The sequence below is a fragment of the Cryptotermes secundus genome, unplaced genomic scaffold (assembly GCF_002891405.2).
Source record: "Cryptotermes secundus unplaced genomic scaffold, Csec_1.0 scaffold933, whole genome shotgun sequence".
Lineage (NCBI taxonomy): Eukaryota > Metazoa > Arthropoda > Insecta > Blattodea > Kalotermitidae > Cryptotermes > Cryptotermes secundus.
The window spans coordinates 466882-489847 of NW_019723316.1; the positions used below are offsets into that span (position 1 = coordinate 466882).

At 42.9% G+C, this 22966-nt stretch overlaps 1 protein-coding gene across 1 annotated transcript in view; it reads left to right on the forward strand.

Moving 5' to 3' along the window:
- The first annotated feature begins 19020 nt into the window (after nucleotides 1–19020).
- LOC111861846 (insulin-like peptide receptor) overlaps nucleotides 19021–22966 on the forward strand; it is a 122841-nt gene continuing 118895 nt past the window's right edge. The window contains exon 1 of the mRNA XM_033750470.1: nucleotides 19021–19367. The gene's annotated coding sequence lies outside the window, so the exon portion shown is untranslated. The remainder of the gene's footprint in view (nucleotides 19368–22966) is intronic.

Below are 22966 nucleotides of genomic sequence, written 5' to 3' on the forward strand. Positions count from 1 at the left end.
CGCCGATCTAGGCATACCCACAGTACGGGAAGAAACCACAAACATCAGCCGCAAATACAAACACAAGATAACAGCACACCCAAATGAACTGGCAACCACACTACTAAACGGTGCAGACGAGCCCAGAAGACTGAAAAGGCATAAACCAAACGACCTAACGACGCGCTTAATATAAATGCAATACACAAAACAACAAAGTCACACCCGAAATAGATCCGTAGAGAATGCTCACTGGAGCATTACTCTCCCCGACATGCTCTCACTTAGTACTTAAGCTTTAGATTAAGTCTCACATAAGATGTAGTTATAGCCCACAAAGGACTGATTGTACAAATATATGGAGATACAAAAAAAAATGTTGTCTGAATAATGTTTCAGAAAATACGTACATCAGAGCCCAAATTCAGAAACATTGGCAAGCTGGCATTTGTTCTGGCAGACACTTTGAACAGCAGTGTCAACACTGACTGCAATTATGTTTGAGAACTGAGAAGTTAATTCCCCTCCACAAACTAGATGGCGCATGCAAAAGAAATAATAATATTTGTCGACTGGTACGAGCAGTTTCACCTACACACATTTGAGGTTAATACCCCCATCTTACTTACTTACACATGGAGCTGAGCCCTTCTTGAGGAGCCGCCAATTCTGCAGCTACTCAAGAATTGCCCAGCATTTTATGGAACCCGAAGGTTCATCACCGTGTTCACAAGAGCCCTCCACTGGTCCCTATCCTGAGCCAGATCTGTCCAATCCATCCAATCCCATCCCATCCTATCTCTCTAAGATCCATTCTAATATTGTCCACCCACCTACGCATTGGTCTTCCCTGTGGTCTCTTTCCTTCTGGCTTTCCCATCAATATCCTATACGCATTCCTCGTCTCCCCCATTCGTGCTACATGACCTGCCCACCTCATCCTCCTTGACTTGATCATTCTAATTATACTTGGAGAATAGTACAAGTTATGAAGCTCCTCATTATGCAGTTACGAAAATGAACAAATAATACCCCCACACCTTACTAAATACTGAGCGGGCTTAGTCACCGGTTTTGCTGACAGCTCTTGACGTCACAGCCATACGAAGTAATTTACTAATTCCTAAACAAAATCAAATCGACTGAAAACACAAGTCTAAACAAACCAGCATGATAAGGAACTGCGGAGCCTGTCACTTTCTGCCGTACTTTAAGGAATTGCTCTAATTGTAAGTTACTTACAGATAAGTGAAGGTAGGTGGGGGCGCATGAAGGGGTACAGCACGAGACTCTAATGTTGAAATCTGTGAGGAATGCACGAAGTCTTAATAATGAAAGGCGCGGTAACAACATGAATCAGTAACTACTACCTGAGCTAACACATTCAGTACACACTCCACAGTCGCTGTGCAAGCCCAATCTCACTTTCTTCATCATGTTTAACATTGTTGTACTCACTGTACGGATACAAACACAATTGCTTTAGTCCAGTTCCGCTCAGCACTACATAAATACGTTAGTCGCAAACATGTTCTGAACTATTGCTATATGCAGTAGGTGTGTCTGTTTCCGCCCCTTCCTCCCTCAACCCGCAAGTGTCAAGTCGTTAGTACACTGCACAAAATCCAACAGGCGGACCTTGTGTCGAGTTTTGATGGACAGGTTGAAACTTACCTAAGCATACAAACTGCGTAAAACGAACAAAGATTTTTACGTACTGTTTAGGTTTCCTTGTTACCACACACTACCGATATGACTATTGCGAGAATGGGCTTGAAATTAAAAGGAGGCGCAAGGACACTAAATAGTCCTGTTCATGAAACTACGGAACCACGACATGATAGACATTGAACTTCCTTTAAAGAGAGACAGTATAAAGGACACGAAAAAAATTCGTTCTAAATTTTAACAAAGTTTTTAAAACCATACTTGTAAACAGACTAATTATAATAATTTATAGATATTTTAATAAATTCATGCACATCGCTCTACGTGTTAAGGGCTAATATTTTATATTCATGACACTGCAAGAGTAGTGTCTGCCTGTATTGATATATCCTTCTGAAGATGGTCTCTCAGACCGAAACATGTCAAGGATGAAAGATTTAAAAATAAAAGAAAATTATCAATCACACAGGACGGCGTCAATAATCTTCTATACCTGCCCATTTGGTTTACAATTCCCTGTCACGATTTTACCATGGCCCTCTTCCAAGGTGTCTCATCTGAAAAGAAAGCATTTAGATCTTTCTAAACTGAGTTGCATTCCATGGCACGCACTGGCTACATTCTGTACACCCATATCAAGATCTCATATTCGAATTCTATGCGAAACTTGCAGGATGGAAACAATACATCGAAACCAAAGCCCGCTATCTCATTTCATCTAGTTTTAGCTATTTACAAGAAATGAATTACTCGGATATTTTACATCGCCTATGTACGAGGGAGAGTTAGTAAATCGGTCACATATGGAAGTAAAACAGCTGTAATTGACGTAATAGGTTTTCTATGTGTGTCACTAACAGCAGAGTCCAGATTCATGACAATCTAGGTAGCAGACGCGCATGCACAAGGTCAGATACTGGTTTCAGTAGTCAAAATGGCGACCGTTCTTGAGCCTTCTTGAGGAATATATTACCGAAGAACACCGTTCTATTGGGCGTTTTCTGTGGGCAAAAGGACACAATGCAAAGGATGTTCATAAAGCAGTGTTTCCTGTTTACGGTGGGAATTGTTTGTCGCGTAGAACGGTTCACAATTTGGTCGAGTAATGTGGAAAATATTCGCTGATGACGAAGAGGTTGAAAAGGAGGTGCGGAAGTTGCTGAGACAACAGTCAAAAGACTTCTATGCTGCGGGTTTCGAAGCACTGGTAAAGTGATGGGACCAGTGTATCAATATTATTGGAGGGTATGTCGAGAAATGTTTTAGCCAGGTTCGAATATCACGTGTTTTACGTTTTATATCCATTTGTGGCCTATTTACTGTCTCTTCCTAGTATATACTGTCTCCGTTTTCTTTCGGACCGGGTCAATAATTTTTATTACTATTTTTATTGAAGTAATTACTGGACATTAATTTATAATTACTTTAATTTGTATCTGTTTATAGACTTTAGATATTCGGCCATTAATTAAGCATTGATTGTGACTTTTGTAATGTCGTATTGCTTTGTCTTGCGCTGGCAATGCGATATTTCAGTGGAGATTTTGAGATTTTAAGGCGCCAGCTTGTCGCCTCCTTGACAGATTTGTGCTGAATAAAGTGAGTTACATAAATCGATATTTTAACTGAGTGAAATTCTACAAGCAGAACTCATTTTAACTGCAAAATTTCGAACTCTGAATCCAGGAACAGTACATGAATGAACAGTACCTTGTGTTGTGTTTCTTTATATATTTCATCCTAAGTGCTTCGTAGTGTTTCATAGTGGTGAATAAATCAATCTCGGCACCAGTGTTGGCCGTTAACCCTCTTGAGATTCTCATGTTATCCGGCTTCCTCGTACAGCCACTCAGATTTCATTTACCTCTTCTTCATTAATTTACGAGAGTACGTCTTCTCATTGGCGCCCACTCCTTTAACTAGTTCCCTTTAATATTAATCCTAATAACCCTGTTAAGGAGAGATGAATGAAAGGCTACACCACAGGGTGGTTCCAAATTACTGTCGGGGGTTCCGCGGCCTGTAATTATCAAATCGGAAAGAACAAAAGAAAAAACTCAAAGAATATGAAAGTAAGTAAGTAAAGCTATCACTGTAACAGGCCATGAAGGCCCATAGGGTTGTGAGACGATGAGGGTCCCACACTATCTAGACAATTGGCTCAAAGATGGCGGTAAGGTTGTCAGCCTTACGCACCGGCCGCGCTTTACTCCTCAGGAAAATTATTTAATTAATTCCTGGTACTCATTTCTGTTAGAGGCTGAGTAAATCCGAGGGCCTAGTGCGGCTGGAAGAATTAGGTCAATTGAAAAAATCCAATGACCTCATCGGGACTTGAACCCGCGAACTTCCGGCTTGTAAAGTGTAACTCAAATTGTTTTATTACTTCTAGAATCAATACGGCAGCGTGCTAAACAACTTCCATAAGCAGTTTTATTTTGTTGTTTCCGGTTTGAAAGTTATAGGTCACGGAAACACTGACAGTAATTTAGAATCACTCTGTCCTTTCTCTTTCTCTGTTTGTTGCAGTCTGAATTTGGCTCTGTACTTTTCGTGATGGGTTGGGATTGTAGAAGGTTCTGGAATCGGAAACTAGGGCCAGTTGGTCAGGCAGTGTGCACCTTTAGAAGTTTGTCTGGGCAGTAGTATTCTCCCAAAGTGGTGTTCTACATATTGTAGCGGATTTGATCAACGCGCTGCCAGGCAACAGCTCTGTAAACACGGACCAATAAGCAACAATAGAAGAAGCTGTGTTTTCCGTGTCCGCGGTGATGTCACAACAGTGGATAGTGATCACGTGACCTGTGTTTTCTAACGCTAATAGACTGGCTGGATAGCAATCACGTGATATGTGTTTACTATAGGTCCATGTCCGTTCCTCGGCTATGTAAGTAAAGCAGTTACAAGTTATGAATAATAGCGGCGAAACAGGCGAACAAGCAAGCAAGGAGATAGCCACGGGAAGTTCGTAGTTGAAGAAGAACTAGAAGCCGGCCTGTGAAGACTTAACGATTGTATTTATGTGTAATATTTGGAGTGTGTAATTCAGTGAGGTTGTTATAGTTACCGTGTTACAAACCCGTGAGGACCAGTGCAGACGGACTGAGAAGGTCAGGGTGGAGTGATTGTAAATTATGTAAATAGTGTTATAATTAATTTTAGTTACGACCTATAGGTATCCAATAAATCCAATTACAAATCCAAACCCACGTCTTAGGCACTGCTACACGTGACAATATTTGTTGGATTCCACCGTGACGGCAGCAAGTGGACGGGCAGAAGTGCTGAAGTGTACGTAAGCGTGGGACTTTCACTTTCACTTTCACTTTTTTTATTTGTTCCATAGATCGTTATTGACAAGCATGCCACAGGATGTAGAACATGTCAAAGTTAATTATAAAAGAAAAAACAGTTCCTATACAGAGCTTTGTCAACAATAAAATAGGTACAATAAAATAAGAATAGCCTACACATATAATAGATTTATCACATTTCTGCACAGTATGCTAAAATCAAGATATAAATATAATATTATCAAATATATAACATTATAAATATAAAATCAAAATAAAATTATAAAATATATTATTGTATTATATTAAAATATTCCTCTAATGAATAAAAGGAATAAAGATACAGAAATTCCCTCAATGCGCTTTTAAATTGTTTTATATCATTTGACAATAGTTTTATAGGAGCAGGCAGTCTATTAAAAACCTTAATCCCTGTATAATGTAAGCCTTTTTGGTACAGTGACAGATGAGACCGTGGGTAATGCATATCGAGACTGTTCCTAATGTCTCTGTTATGCCTCTGGGAGTTTCTTTTAAAGTGTTCACTGTTCTTAATCACAAATATCAAAAGTAAATATATATATTGTGATTGTAAAGGTAATATATTTAGTTTTTTAAAGTATTCTCTACACGATTTCCTATTTCCAATCCCTACCATAATTCTAATAATTCTCTTTTGGAGTTTAAATATTGTGTTACTATAATAACAGTTCCCCCAAAATATCAATCCATAGGTCATTATGGAATGGAAGTATGAGAAATATACTGACTTAAGCGATTCGAGGGACAGGAATGGCTTAATAGCTCTAACTGCAAAGCAGGCTGAGCTTAATTTAGGAATAATTGCATCTATATGGTTTTTCCAAGAAAAAGTGCTATCTAATGTCAATCCAAGAAACTTTACATTACTAGTATTTGCTATTTCTCTACTCTCATACATTACATGTAAGTCTACTAGGGAGCTTCTTTTGGTTACAAATTGCATATACTGTGTTTTATCCTCATTCAGGGATAACAAATTTGTAGTAAACCAGTTTTTCATATCTTGAAGAATTTTGTTAGCACAATTAGTAAAATCTGTTAGGTTGAGACTTTTCACAATTATACTAGTATCATCCGCATAAAGAACCATTTCAGCCTTATTATTACCTATCTTTGGTAAGTCATTCACATAAAGCAAGAAAAGCAATGGTCCAAGTATTGAACCCTGGGGGACACCGTGCTTTATTTCTCCCCAATTTGAACTTGCCTCAGGGGAATTATTATCTAGGACCACTTTTTGGTGTCTACCTTCCAAGTAAGATTTCATTAGTTTGAGGAATATTCCTCTTATTCCATAGAATTCTAACTTTGTTAATAGGATATCATGGTTAACGCAATCAAATGCCTTCTGCAGATCACAAAAAATGCCCCCAACCACTTTTTTTTCATTCATTGCCTTCATAATTTCATTTATCAATTTGTAAGATGCATTGTCTGTTGATGTGGTTGGTCTAAACCCAAATTGCTCATTTACTAAAATATTATTACCTTCAATATGTTGCAGGAGTCTTTGATAGATAATTTTTTCGAACACCTTTGAGAATGTGGTCAATAGAGAAATTGGCCTATAATTAGCTATATTTCTCTTGTCACCCTTTTTGAATAGTGGTTTCATAATGGAGTATTTTAAACGAGTAGGAAAAATTCCTAACGTTATAGATTTATTACAGATATAGTTTAAAGGAGAACTTATAAAGGGGGTACTAACTTTTAGCATTTTTGTGGTGATTCCATCATATCCATGAGAATTCTTTGTTCTAATAGAGTTGATAATTCTTTCTATCTCTATAGTTGTTGTATTTTTAAATTTGATATCAGGAAAAGGAATTTCTGACATCCAAGATAGATAATGGCTTATATTTTTGGTGCCCATTGAGCTTCCTGTATCTCTGTTTTTAATTTTCTGTGTAATATGTTCAGCTATAGTTAGAAAATAATCATTGAAGGCATCAGGGGAGTTTTCATGTTTACTAGCAGTTTACTCAGTATCTGAGTTAAAAAGGCCACACTCAGGGTGACCAGTAGACACTTCTTCACCCTGCACTGTAGCATGCAATAAATACAGATGGCTTCTGTCTGAATATTATGACAAAATAATCCATTGCTAGATAACGGATTGTTAAAACACGTTTCGTGGCAAAGAACATGCTTGGAGGAATCAAAGCGTTGCACCGAATTAACACAAGATTCCGCAACAATGACTCATTTCCAGGGATACGAGCTAGCCTATATAAGGAGTCATGGAGACTCTTCGTTGATTTAACCCCTGTGAATGCGGGGTCGAATACCTCCACCGTGACCCTTAGAGTCGCAGGAGGCAACGAAAAAGGAGGTCTCAAATCTGAGACCGTAAACGAGACCCAAAGGACTGGGACCAGCAGCATATGCAAAAGACAGACCCGTCCTCTCTTCAGGGAGGTCACCCCACAGAAACAAAACCGTAATTGTCAAACAGTAATAAATATCTGGTCATGAGCCACAGATGGGGCTCGACATCAAGACTTACTGACTGACTGACTGACTGTCTGTCAGTCGCAAAGTGACTTTGACTGTTTTGTTGATTCATTCAACAGACAGACGTCATTCAAGGCAGTCAGAAAATTTTCATAAGGCAGCTCAATATGAAGTGTTAACCAGATAAGATTCGTTACCAAGCAACGGCTAGTAAGCAGAGGTTGAAGACTTTATTTTATGTGTTATAGTTACAACAATATTTAGGGTGTTAAAATTATTTGTAGTTACGACTTGTGAGTGTCCAATAAATTGATTCATCTAATCCAGAACCAAATGTTCTTAGTCACGGAAACACATTACACGTAACAATAGTCTTTGGCGCTTGCACGATCACGTACCGAAGTTGGTTACTTGGTTGATGTTAAGATTAACTTGCAAATTCATAGTTAAGTTTCGGTGTGGTAGATTATAAAACATCCAAAAAAGTTAACTGCGCTAAGATTATTAATGGAGGTAATTTCTTGGAAATTCTGAAGTTTAAATAATTTTGAAATTGTGTCGGGGCGACTGAGTAGCACGTCCTTACACGGCAGCAAAGTCTTACAGAACTGGACCTTCAAGACAGGTTGCTTCCCAGATCTTGGAAACCCAAACTCCGTCTTTTAGATTCCAGTTTGGCGTATTCAAAGTCTATGAAGTCCTAGGTTTTTCTAACATCCAAATAAACACAATATTTCAAGCGATTTTAGCCTTTAAATTCCAACGGCCTTTTGGTTTATGTGTTAGAAAACCTGTCACTCATCCTATTTCCAAAGTAAAGCCAGGGTGTTCTGTCCTTAGAATTTAACTGCTACAATATATATTTATACACGTTGCAACTGAAAGTTTCGGGCAAATTTTGGGAACGAGTTTCACATACATAAGAAGTCCATATCAACATATGTCCGTAATTCTCGAATCATGGCTGAAAGAGTACATTTATAATAAGTGATTGACATGTCCTCCATGAGATTCGATGCACGCCTCGACAAGTCTCATCCTGGTCCGCGCATCCATTCAAAGATGCCGGGATAGATGCGGATAGTCTGACAGGCATGCGCAATGCGATTTTCCTCTTCACTCTCTACAGGAGCTGCATACACAAGGACCTTAAGTTGTTCCCACATGTAAAACACCAGGGGATTAAAATGCGACGAGCCTGGAGGCCATGCAGTGGGTCCTCCTCTTCCTATCCATCCGTCATGAAACGTGTTATTGAGAACACCTCGCACAGCACGGAAAAAATTTGGCGGAACAACATCATGCATGCACGTAGCAGCACATTAGCGCTCTGACGGCAATTGATACATCTTCCGGAAGCTTTAGCAGATCATGTGAGAGGAAATCTCGGTAGTGGTAGCCTGTAAGCCCATGTGGGCTGCGTCTGCTGTCTAAATATATAAAAGTTAGAATATACGAAACTACAATTTTGCTTGTGTTCTGTATGGGTGTGAAACTTGGTCTCTGACATTACGGGAGGAACAGACTGATGGTGTTTGAGAGCAGGGTGCTGAAGAGAATATTTGGACCGAAGAGAAATGAAGTGACGGGAGATTGGAGAAAACTGCATAACGAAGATCTTCACAAGTAGTACCCTTAGGAAAACATAATTAGAAAAATGAGTAAAGGAGAATGAGTTAGGCGGGGCATGTAGCACAAATAGTGCCGAAGAAGAAAGCATATAGGACACTGTCGGGAAAGCCAGAAGGAAAGAAACCACTAGAAAGACCAAGCCATTATTAAAATGGATCTTAGAAAGATTGGATGGGGTGGTCTGATTGGATCGATCTGTCTCAAGATAGAGACCAGTGGCGGGCTCTTGTGAGCATAATAATGAACCTTCGGGTTTCATAGAATTTTGGGAAGTTCTTGAGTATCTGCACAATTGGCGGCTTCTCAAGAAGGGCTCAGCTCAACGAAGTTAATTAGTTTAGTTCCACGTTACACTCCCTGAAGATAATCCCGTATGTTCGAAACATGTCGGGATTTAACAGAATGTAGTCAATATACGAGGTAATAATTTACGGTAGTTTTTATCGTGTTCCAGTACTCACAGTATAACGCGAAAATGAACTCTGAGAATATAGACACTCTAATTGGAATACACCGTCTCGTTTCTTTTTGTTAAAGCCTAATATTATTTAATTTGAAAATGCGCGTTATATTCCAGTAGCGGTGTTGAAGACCTGCCCTTCTCTTCCTGTGACGACACACATCCTCGTATTCACTGGTAATTAGGTTGGCGTAATTAAGCTACAGAAAGCGATTAGGACGCTTGTTTCTGTGAAAGGCGTTTATAGTGATTACAGATTATAAACATAAATATAAATATTGTCATATGTACGAGGTTACCGTGACTGATAACAGTGGATTCTGGATTTTATGATTGGATTTATTGGTACTTCTTTATAATTACGGTTAATTACAACAGATCACAGACTGAACTCCTTCTGAATTCACTTCCGGATTCATTACAACTGTCTGTATCCCTCACTGATCTGACTCTCGGACTGGTCTCTACTGTTCCTGGAGTCTGAGTCTGAGTCTGAGTATGAGTTTGAGTCTTCTGTTACGACCGACGGGCAGTCGACTAGTCGTGTCTTGGGATAAAGCACCTATCTGGGGCTTACGGCCGGATTCGTATTACTGTCAGACGGTTTCGGGTTTGTTGATGTGGGGCGCTCTCTCTGACGAGAGGACGGGTCTGTCGTTTACGATTGCTGCTGGCCCTCGCCAGCACAGTCTTTCTCGGGTCCGAGTCCCTTGGTCCTCGAGACCATATTTCACATTCAGTATTTTCCTTGGGAGGAAATTTGCAAAAGAATTACTGTAGAAGTTGTGCTGGGCGCACCCTTTTGTTTTGGAACCACAATACCATTTGTTCATATAACTTCCCCTAGATTCTCTAGTTTGTAAGCTTTTGTCCGAGACAAAAAGAAAGGAGTATGTGGCGGTGACAGAAGCCAACAGAGCCTCGTACCTCGTCCCCTTTCCACTGGTGTCAGTAGCAGAGACATTGAGGGGGAAGGGGTAAGAAACAAACTGCGTAGTTATGGAAAGGCGGAGTTTGGAAACGCAGAGATAAATTTTTCACCTGGTAGAAAAGAGAGGAGGACCTTATGGCGTGAAACTTGGAACGGAATCTTGTTGCTGTACCGCTAAGAGGCCCAGAGCGAGCGCGTGGCGATCTGGCAAAGCAACAGAGAGAGATCTACAGCCGAAGAGGCACTTTCCATAATTTTACAGAAATGTCCGTCAGCGACTTTGAAAGATTGGAGACAGCTGTAGGTCCCCAAGTAATTTAAAAAAGGAAAATAACAGAAAAACAATTTCCGTTACTAAAGAAAAGCCGTGATGTCTGTCCTTTTAGCAACTGGCTATTCTTACACTGATATACTCTAATATATCTCTTCAAAATTGCAAGAATACTACCAGAGATGTATAAATGCCTAATAATGCGATCACAGGCATATTGTCACGTGCTAGGATTCTTATAGACGGTGTCTGGATAGGTAATCGGATAGCATGGGCTTTGTAGTTCTACCGCGTAAGCTTTGAAGAGAGCGCATATGCGAGCTGTCTCTCTGCTCTCTGTTGAGGTTTCCCAATTTGGATCATTCCTATGTGTGCAAATTTAGCCGCTATGTTTTGGACCCGGTCTAGTGCATTTATCTGTCCCTTCCTGTAGGGCTCCCAGCACGCAGCCCCGTTATCAAGAATCGGACGCACTATTGATGTGTAGGCTAAACTTTTAGTGTTACTCTTTCTCTTTCTAAGAACACGCATTGTAAAAGGAAGCGCCTTCCAGGCGTTTTTCTCCACTTAATTAACTTGATCAGCCCTACTGAAATCGCTACGAAAATTATACCCAAGTATTTACAACTGCTGGCTTCCGGAATTACTATGTCCCGTAACGAAAAATTTAGTGGTTCCTTCACTCGGGATCTCGTGAAACAAACTGCCTTGCTTTTAGCTGCATTAATTAACATCGCATTTTCAGCCGCCCACTCCCCCAGCCTGATCAGATCTGTCTGCAACTTTTCCATAGCGTTATTATTTATAATTTTCCTATATATTATACAGTCATCTGCGGAAAGTTGACTCAATATATCTCCAAATATCATTTGCGTACGCGAGGAACAGCAGTGGACCCAGTGCACTTCCTTGCGGTGCTCCTGACGTTACTGACTTCCCCCGGTAACTGCCCCCCTACTCTAACTCCCTGTGTGCGTACGCGAGGAACAGCAGTGGGCCCAGTTCACTTCCTTGCGGTACTCCTGACGGTACTCTGACTTCCTCTGGTAACTGCCCCTCTACTCTAACTCTCTGTGTACGTACGCGAGGACCAGCAGTGGGCCCAGTGCACTTCCTTGCAGTACTCCTGACGGTAATCTGACTTCCTCCGGTAACTGCCCCCCTACTCTAACTCTCTGTGTACGTACGCGAGGAACAGCAGTGGACCCAGTGCACTTCCTTGCGGTACTCCTGACGTTACTGTAACTTCCTCCGGTAATTGCCCTCCTACTCTAACTCTCTGTGTACGTACGCGAGGAACAGCAGTGGACCCAGTGCACTTCCTTGCGGTACTCCTGACGTTACTGTAACTTCCTCCGGTAATTGCCCTCCTACTCTAACTCTCTGTGTACGTACGCGAGGAACAGCAGTGGACCCAGTGCACTTCCTTGCGGTACTCCTGACGTTACTGTAACTTCCTCCGGTAATTGCCCTCCTACTGTAACTCTCTGTGTACTTACGCGAGGAACAGCAGTGGACCCAGTGCACTTCCTTGCGGTACTCCTGACGTTACTGTAACTTCCTCCGGTAATTGCCCTCCTACTCTAACTCTCTGTGTACGTACGCGAGGAACAGCAGTGGACCCAGTGCACTTCCTTGCGGTACTCCTGACGTTACTGTAACTTCCTCCGGTAATTGCCCTCCTACTCTAACTCTCTGTGTACGTACGCGAGGAACAGCAGTGGACCCAGTGCACTTCCTTGCGGTACTCCTGACGTTACTGTAACTTCCTCCGGTAATTGCCCTCCTACTCTAACTCTCTGTGTACGTACGCGAGGAACAGCAGTGGACCCAGTGCACTTCCTTGCGGTACTCCTGACGTTACTGTAACTTCCTCCGGTAATTGCCCTCCTACTCTAACTCTCTGTGTACGTACGCGAGGAACAGCAGTGGACCCAGTGCACTTCCTTGCGGTACTCCTGACGTTACTGTAACTTCCTCCGGTAATTGCCCTCCTACTCTAACTCTCTGTGTACGTACGCGAGGAACAGCAGTGGACCCAGTGCACTTCCTTGCGGTACTCCTGACGTTACTGTAACTTCCTCCGGTAATTGCCCTCCTACTCTAACTCTCTGTGTACGTACGCGAGGAACAGCAGTGGACCCAGTGCACTTCCTTGCGGTACTCCTGACGTTACTGTAACTTCCTCCGGTAATTGCCCTCCTACTCTAACTCTCTGTGTACGTACGCGAGGAACAGCAGTGGACCCAGTGCACTTCCTTGCGGTACTCCTGACGTTACTGTAACTTCCTCCGGTAATTGCCCTCCTACTCTAACTCTCTGTGTACGTACGCGAGGAACAGCAGTGGACCCAGTGCACTTCCTTGCGGTACTCCTGACGTTACTGTAACTTCCTCCGGTAATTGCCCTCCTACTCTAACTCTCTGTGTACGTACGCGAGGAACAGCAGTGGACCCAGTGCACTTCCTTGCAGTACTCCTGACGGTACTCTGACTTCCTCTGGTAACTGCCCCCCTACTCTAACTCTCTGTGTACGTACGCGAGGAACAGCAGTGGACCCAGTGCACTTCCTTGCAGTACTCCTGACGGTACTCTGACTTCCTCTGGTAACTGCCCCTCTACTCGAACTCTCTGTGTACGTACGCGAGGAACAGCAGTGGACCCAGTTCACTTCCTTGCAGTACTCCTGACGGTACTCTGACTTCCTCTGGTAACTGCCCCCCTACTCTAACTGTGTACGTACGCAAGGAACAGCAGTGGACCCAGTGCACTTCCTTGCGGTACTCCTGACGTTACTGACTTCCTCCGGTAACTGCCCTCCTATTCTAACTCTCTGTGTACGACCCAAAAGGAATTCCCTTATCCATACAACTACCCTCGAGTTCACTCCCGATGACGCAATTTTCGTAAGCAGCCGATCATGGGGAACTAAATCGAAAGTCTTCGAAAAATCTATTATAATAGCGTCTATCCTACCTCCGTTGTCCACTGAGCCTGCAACGTCCTGACGAACCGTGATTACTTGACCTTCATATGGTATCCCGGCCGGAATCCATGTCTACTCTCGAATGACCAATCCCTTTTATCCCAGATTTTCTTCAGGTATGGTGCAATGACGTGTTCCATTTGCTTGCAGACCACTGAGGTTAAACTGACGGCTCTATAATTTGAGACCAGCGATCGGTCAACCCCTTTGTAAATATGATCTACTATGGCCTTTTTCCAGTCACTTGGGATAGCGGAATTATTAATTGTTATGTCTAATAATCGCGCGAGGTACGGAATCATGGATTCCCCACCCAGTTGTAGAATTTCGCCAGAAATTCTGTCTGGCACTACTGATTTGTTTTTACCTATTGCTACTAAATTTTGCCTAATGATTTTAGTATTAATGCTTGACTTTTCTTCAAGTCTACGTATCGCACATATAGCAAGTTATTGAAATTTTTTCCTTTTGCACGTCACACAATTCCTCTGTCAGTGTAGGCTTTGCAAAGCAGATCATCTCTGTCTTATGTATCTTTTGCTTGTCCTATACCGCGAACATGTTCATTCTTACGATTTTGTACGACTTCTGCTTGTTGCCTGCGCAATTTTGTTATACAGTCGTATACATACGGAAGTTGAAATTCTTGCTAAAAATCGCGAACAGATGTGCACCTTGGAAAATTTCCAATGGTGCGGAAAATCTATTTTTTCAGGCGCTGCAATTTTAAGAGGTGGGTGTCTGCCCCTAATTTCGGGGGGGGGGGGCAAGCGTAAGTTATTCCTGATCTGATCAGTGCCGTATGGAAGGTTAGTTTAATGTTGGCGCTTAAATGATCACTTTCGAATATGGAGTAGATTCCAATAAACGTTCTAAAGTTCTTGGCTCCTCTCATTGCTATGTGCAGTCTCCATGTAATCCCTCTTATCGAAGATTACTCCCAGATATTTTACATGACTAACAAGGGGGATATTCTGCCCACTCAATGTAAAATGAGCCTCAGTTGGTCTAAGTATTTGTGGCCTGGTTCTTTTCTTAATTAATTTTTATGTTCCAACGCTCACACTACACCTCAATAGCACTGAGACCTCGCTGCAACTTCCTAATTACAGTTTCCTAGCTTGTTCTGCTTATAGGATCTCGACACAGACCACACAGAAAACACCGCACCCTTGCTGCAATGTAATTGTTGCCGTGGAACTGTTGAGTTCTTGTATGTTGGCGGAGCCGTTACTTAGAAAAGGCTGTTGTATAATTACTTATTTCGCTTTTGTAGGCTAACAAGTGGTCTACATGCCACAATATACTGAGGTGAGAAACTAGTGGAATATGTCCGCTTAAGCTATACATAAAAGAACGTGTCACGGCGATGCAAATTGTCCAATATAAATTATCGCAAATCGAAACATTCGGAACGAGAGTTTCTTCTGTGCGTGCAAGTGATGACGAAGGTATGGAGGACAGAAATCTACTCCTTGATTGATGTGAAGATTAGGTTATGCATATTTTGTATTTGAAGGACGTAAAACGAACAACGAAACATAATCAACGTTCTCTCGACTCAGAGAAAAAGAAATATGCTAAAGAACGCCGTCTTCTGGGAAGCGGCGCCGTGTAGATCTGGTGTGAACCAACATTTCGAAGGAATGTATCGCCTCTATCTTCAGAGTAAAAAACTCCGCGAGCGAGGAACTAGCTAGTGCAGGTGGCTGCAGATTGAGTCACAAGTCAAAAAACACCCAATCTATGGTCGTGAGTCTCATGGGGCATGGCGCCAAGACAAACTGATTGGCGGTAAACCACCAGTCGTAAAGTAAATCTGACTCTGAGAGTTGACAGTCGGAACAATGAGTGTTCTCTGAGAGAGTCGCCAGTCGGTAAGAATACGAGCACGGAAGTAGAAGACATTATTGCGATCCGTCACCAGTCAACGACTGATGAAGATATAGCAAACGGAGAAGACTTTATGTGTGCCGTGGTTACAGTGTTCTTAGAAGTGTGTAACTCAGTGAGACTGGCGTAGTTACTTGTAGTTACGTTCTGTAAGTGTCAAATAAATCCTATTACCAATCCAGACCCCGTCTATAGTCATTGAATCACGTGATAATATGTTATCTGATGAAGTTACCGTTGTTTAATAGAACCTAAAATTTTACTTTCTCATTTTGCGGAACAATTTTTAATAATATAAGTCTGTAATTTGCTTAGTGGGGGGGGGGTGGAGTCCAACTGGGCCCACTCGGCACTGCGGCCACTGATTGGCCTATTGTAGCCTTCCCGGCTGATTATGATGATGGAGAATATGGTGAAATGAAGGTTGGCAGGGGAAACCGAAGTATTCGGAAAAACCCGCCCCAGCGCCATTTTGTCCACCACAAATCCCACTTGCCCAGACCCAGGATCGAACCCGGGCCGCCGCGGTTGGAAGCTAGCGACTAACAGCTTGAGCTATGGCGCGCCCCATATAAGTGGCTAAAAAGGTAAAGCTATCCTTGTAACAGGCCATGAAGACGCCGAGGCTCCCACACTTTCTCTAGACAATCGGCTCACAGATTGCAGTAAGGTTATCAGCCTTACGTGTTGGCCGCCCTTTATCACCCAGGATGATTTGTCTTGCCCATTTCTGTTAGAGACTGAGTCGACCCACGGGGCCATAGTGCGGCTGGAACCCGTGACCTTCCGGCTTGTAGCAGAGTGCCTCAACCAACTACTCTACTGCGTGCATGTAAAAGGGCACGAGGAAGATTTTTTAATCTTTTACTGACACCGATCCATTTGCTCCTGCCAGGAAAACTCTTGTATTTGTCCTGTTTACCAAATATCGGGAGATTTACAGGGAGCCACCCAAGTGTAGCCGAAACCGGTGTATGGGAATGACGCACGAAAGGCAACAGTTACAGCGCACGAAACGCATATCGTTGTCAGCAGCATCAGAGTGTGTGAGAGAAGCCTCAATGCCGGCTGCAATGCCTTGTAGTTCAGAGAAAGCCCAATGTTTCGGAGGAACACATCGCCACAGTCTACAGGGCAAGAAACTAGCGAGAGGCAGGCGGCAGTGTTTGCACTGAGAAGGGTCCGCCGAATGTTAATGCACATGTCTGTCCTCTGTGTAGGCTTAAACAGAAGCTCGCTGCTGCTCGGAGGCTTGCGCGCATTCCTTGTAGAGCGGTGTCGGCAGCACAGAGCTCCGGACACGTCCAGGCACCGTTCGTTGTAAGATCCAACTATTTACCTGAGCATCTCCTTCTCCAACATGGCGACTCTGTGTTCTTTCTGTTAATATAAGAAACCACGCAAAACAGCAGTAAACCCAAGTTTTAAATATTTTGATTTTTACGTTTTTTAGTTAGCAAACTGAAGAGAAAGCATTTTGATCTGAATGGCAGCAAATAGGGAGCAGGGATAGCACAGTCGGTATAGCGACTAGCTAGGGACTGGACGGCAGGAGGTAAAGTGGTCGGAGCGTGAAGCTGACCACCAACCTCCTATTGTCGAGATCAAGAAGACATGGATCCTACATCCACGCCCCTGTACGTCTTCATGGCATAGTGATTAATTAGTTAAGCACAGGGACAAGTTTACCTTTTTATGGCAGTATATATTCCCAGAGCCGGTCACGGTAGCCGAGCGGTCTGAGGTATGCACTCTCTTCTCTCGCTCGGAAGCCGGGATCGTGAGTTCGAATCCCACTGAGGGCATGGATGTTTAGTGTTTGTATGTGTACGCCTGTGTGTGTGCGTCTTTCTGTGTTTGTCTACAGGTACAGGCCTTGCGACGAGCTGATCACCCGCCCAAGGAGTCCTACCGTATGTCTAAGATATATTGTAGTAATCCGAAGTGAAACGGACAGTTTCATGGAGGTAAACCAAGGCCCAAATTTGGGCTGTAGCGCCAAGAAAAAAGTATTCCCAGAATTTGATCTCCTCTTAATTTGTAGGATTTCAGTTTCTCACGGTAGTGGTTATGAAGAGTGTTCTCTTCTGGGAAATAAAGGAGTGTAGCCTCCACGGCGCTATATCCCAGAAGATAGAGCTATGCTCCTAATTTTTTTTATGAATGTAATTTTAGTTTGTTACTGCAATTTCCAGTTATTTAAACCTTACCAACTTTCGAAGTGTTTTTGATATTTCCAACATTCTGGTAATGAGACATGAATGTATAGGATCTGCTTAGTTTTCTGCTGTTTTGTTTTTTTATACCAGCCTCCTCAGTACCGTCTACGAGAGTGACGTAATAATAATGTTTATGTTCTTTATTTTTCGCCCAGCAAATTACTATTTTCACGTGTTTATATTCGTAACCACTTGCGACTCCAATGTCTCACGTGTCCTTTGTTTCATGACTAATATTAACGGTTTCTGGATCGGATGATAGACTTTATTTTTTTTTTCATGTCATGCATCCTGCTGTGTTAAATACACAGTTTCTTATTAAAACCGTTACAACCGCTGTGGCGCTTTTAATAAGAAATTGTAGACTTTATTATTGACTGCTTTACAAGTACAGTCGATTAGAACAGCTCACAATCAATGACTGCGTAAGACTCACTCCATTCCTTACTGGACTACGAGTGTCTTCTCTTCCGCTGTGACTGACTTGGTTCTAATTTACGAATCGGTCACTTCTTCAGCTCCCGTTGTCCGCTGGTTAACTCTCCACAACTGATCACTCAACTGGTGAACTCTGAAATATCTTACGAATGACGTATGATGAATCGCGACTCACGACTGACTTACTGATCTGAGTCTCATTTTACAACCGGTATATAAAGTCAGACTCAGATCAGTAAGGCAGTCGTGAGTCGGTCAGTTACGTGCCCCCCTTTATACCTCCGGGAGAACCGAATAGAGACCACTACCAATAGCAGTTCCCCTATCACTGCCTGCCTATTCGTTGTCACGGAAACGTGCCTTAATTTCGTAGCAACACCCTTGATTCTTCAAGCTTATTCTTTGCTGCGAACACGTGTTTTAGCGAAGCGTTGTCTAGCAATGGATTATAATTATTCTAGATTTGAGGCGCCATGTCTCAATATTATGAATATAGACCACAAGTATTACAACTTTCAAAACAGGGCTGTTTTCATAGTATCAAGCTGCGTAATTAGATTTCAGTAGCATTGAAATATTGTTTTACAAAATGTAAATTTTTACACGCTAATTGTCTCCTACCGTTCCGTGTTCATTATCGTAGAAATAAGAAATTCAGTAAGGAGGCGGCAAACAGATGATGTGATAATTGCAAACCCTGTGGGGGGAATAAGCTTATTCATTCTGCGCTCTAAAAATACGAGCAGTGCAGACACTGCGATCGCAGAGCAGTCGTCAGTCATGTGTGAGCATCGGTGCATCAACACGCTAGCGGCCAAGGCCAAGTCTGATCTTGTCTACTTGACATCTCTCTCAACTTGAAGAGACCGCGGTGGGTCTAGTTAGTCATCTGGTACAGCGTGTCATCGTGAGCCCTTGGAATCCCGTCAGTCATCATGTCTGTATTTTGAAGAAGTAACACATCTGTATAAGCAATGAAACAAAAGAGAAAGATCACACATGTCGCCGACCAATTTGTCTGACGCGTTGTTAACCTTCTCACGTGTGATGGAGCATCGGGGTGCCAGCAGCTGGGAATATGAGCCTGGTTCGTGACTATTCGTAAGTTATACAAACCTGAAAACGTGCTCAGGGACACAGTTCAACGAACGGGAATCACTGTTGAATGGAAGTCGTAAGAATGTGATCTACAAGCTGCACCTATGTTCCAAATGTTTTATTTCTCATTCTGCATACCCCGTTGTCCTTGTAGTTACAGAGCTACACGGTTGCAAAGCCAATCACCCCGCGTGGGTTCCGAAGTTAACAGTGAAGAAAGGGAACAATCTTAAGGAAACAATAAATAAATCATAATTTCAATTAATATAAAATGAATATTAGAAGGAATTTCTGAAACGTCGCCCATGAAATATAGTTCCTTTTGTTTGTATTTCATTTAACTTACAATAACTTAGAAAAACTGCATAATGAGGTGCTCCATAACTTGTACTCTTCTCCAAGTATAATTAGGGTGATCAAGTCCAGGAGGGTGAGGTGGGCAGGTAATGTAGCACGAATGGTGGAGAAAAGGAATGCGTATAGGATATTATTGGCAAAGCCAGAAGGAAGGAGACCACTGGGAAGACCAAGGCGTAGGTGGGTGGACAATATTAAAATTGATCTTAGAGAGACAGGAAGGGATGGTATGGATTGGATAGATCTGCCTCGGGATGGAGACCAGTGGAGGGCTCTTGTGAACACGGTGATGCACCTCCGGGTTCCATAAAATGCTGGGAAATTCTTGAGTAGCTGCTGAATTGGCGCCTCCTCAAGAAGGGCTCAGCTTCATGAAGAAGTAAGTAAGTAATTTACAGAAAATGCAGTCGGTAATTTCTGAGATGAAACGTGACGGTAGCTCTAGTACATGATTATTTAATGTGCCTTTCGAACTTGTGTAATTCATTTGGCATACAACACTTCTCCAAGATGCATTGTAGTATTATCTACCAGCTTATCTCACAAGCGATATCGTCCCCTGGGGTTCTGCAGCCAGAGATACAAATGAACTTCTCGTTCCTCCCACGCGTTTTCTAAGTGCAGTCTGCTTTACGGGTCTTCAAATAGGTCACAGGCTGACAAAGATTCCTAACAGAACGACAGCAGCATTCATCAAACCCAGTCTACTCTCAATTTCTTTGTTAATCTAATTTTGATTAGTCACAGTCGTCTCTCTCTCTCTCTATCTATCTGTGGCTCTACAGCCCTTTAATTGGACCTTGGCCGCTTTTTCAGTTTCTTAATCCTATACACAGTCGGTAGGACTCCTTGGACGGAGAATCAGCCCATCGCAAGGCCGCCACAATCGCACAGAACAAATGCACGCAGACTTCCATGCATCGAGTGGGATTCGAACCCACAATCCCAGTGTTCGAGAGGGTAAAGATAGTTCATGTCTTAGACCGTGCGGCCACCGTGATCGGTGGTCACTGTCGCCTGCAAACGCAATTTCATCATTTCCGAGGATTTTATAGTCTTTCTTCATTGCATAACTAGACATAAGCTTCAGTACCTCTCGAAAGAGAGAAAACCGTGTGCATATGCTTTTGGCGCAAGTAAAAACTGTCAACATTTAACTTCAGCTTTTATCAGGTGGGAAAGATTGTTTTATGAGTACTTTCTTTCCTTTAAAGTCTTTGCCGGACTGTACATCCCATCTTGCAATATATATATTTTGCAAGAGGAGGGCTCATGAAATTGTGCATGTCAGTGGATTTCCTTGCACAGATGTGCTGCATGCTATACCGAAAGTAATTTAAAACACCTGAAGTCCTGCGTTTTCTGTCTAACAACGTCGCTTACTGCCCCCCCCCAGGGCGCTGTCTAACTGGTCACACGTAAGAGACGGCCGCTTACATGTAGTGAGGCAGTTGTTTACTGAGGCTCTGATGTGACTAAGCCGTTTATTGGTTCTCTGTATTAACGCCTCAAACTATACTTGTGTGGTTGTAGATCGTGCGTTGTAATTGAAATATTGATTAGTAGGAATTAGGGGCTTAGTAGTGTCTCGCTTTTACTTAAACACTGCCTGTTACGCTGCGTGGTATCTTATTTGATATTCGTCACGGTGAAGTTCTTTTAGTCCACTTGGCACGTCGGCCACTAACTGGCCTATTGTACCAACTTCGGGTGATAAATGTTGAGTGTGGAGCAGTCAGTGGAATGGGGATTGGAAGGAGAAACCGAAGTACTCGGAGAAAACCTGCCCCAATGGCACTTTGTCCACTACGAATCCCACATGACTTGACATAGGCTCGAGCCCGGGCCGCCGCCGTTGGAAGCCGGCGACTAACCAGCTGATCGAAGGGCCGCGCCATAGCTCAAGCGGTTAGTCGCTGGCTTCCCACCGCGGTGGCCAGAGTTCGATCAAGGGATTTGTGGTGGACAAAGTGGCGCTGGGGCAGGTTTCTCCGAGTACTTCGGTTTTCACCAATTGCTCCACAGTCAGCCCCACCTATCATCTGGGGCTGGTACAATAGGACAGAAGTGGCCGCAGTACAAGGGACTCAGTCCCACCCCACTAGCAATAAAGAAAAGGAGAAGGAAGAAACAGCTGAGCGATGGTGCAGCCTTGTCACGATGTGAATATGATACGCAGATCACAGCGACCGCGCGGTCTAAGGCAGGAACTGTCTTTGCCCGCCTGAACACTGGAATCTTGGGTTCAAATCCCACTCGCGGCATGGATGTCTGTGTACATTTATTATATGTGTGTACTGTTCCGTATGTAGGTAGCGGCGTTGTGGGTCCTACAGACTGTGTGCATGGGATTACGAAACTGAAAGGGCAGCCAGGGCCAGGCTCTACAGTTGACTGTAGAGTTATTGACCAATGACTGAATGTAAATAGGATGTTGGAAACGAAAAACACGTATCGTAGGAAAACTGGTCTGGATTATGAAAAACCCCTCTCCTTGGGATTGAAGGCCGTATCGTTAGCCGACATTTCGGAGAAATGTGCTTCGTCTGTTTTCAGGGACAAATAGTAAGGTAAGAGCAAGTAAGAAAACCATCACAGCGCGGGCGGTAAGCAGAGCTCGTTCAGTTTTCCGCTTGCTTCTTGTCGGTTTTCTTCTTGGCATACTCTTCGACTCTGAAGATGGAATCGGTATTTCTCCCGAGGCGTCAGTAAACTTCATCGGCCTCAGGCGATAATACTCGTCATTGGCGCTGTGTGAAGCCAAAATCTAACATGTTGTGTTGCGATACTAATGACAAGAGAGAAGAATTATTATTTCTGGTTGCGCAGAGTAACATGACACAGTTTACGCAGTGTGATTATGTATGAAACATTGAATTTGTATGTGCAATACGTGAACACCATGGGTAAAGAGACACGGAAAATCACAAAGAAAATCGTTCGAGATACATATATATTAGGACTTGATCCCTGAAAATTAAGATTTGAGGTTCTCAGAGCCGTGGTCATGAAAAATTCTGCCTTCTGGGATATAAGGCTATGTAGCCTGTTGAATGTGAACCGAAGTTTCGGAAGAAGATGTGGCCTTAGTCTTCAGGATAGAAGGACAGGCGAAGCAAGAAAACAGCTACTTTCACTCTGGTTTCTTGCTTGGCTTATTCTTCGGCCCTGGAGACGGAGGCTACGTGTTCCTCCGAAACGTCGGTTGACTTCCGACGGACTATACTACGTTATATCCCAGAAAC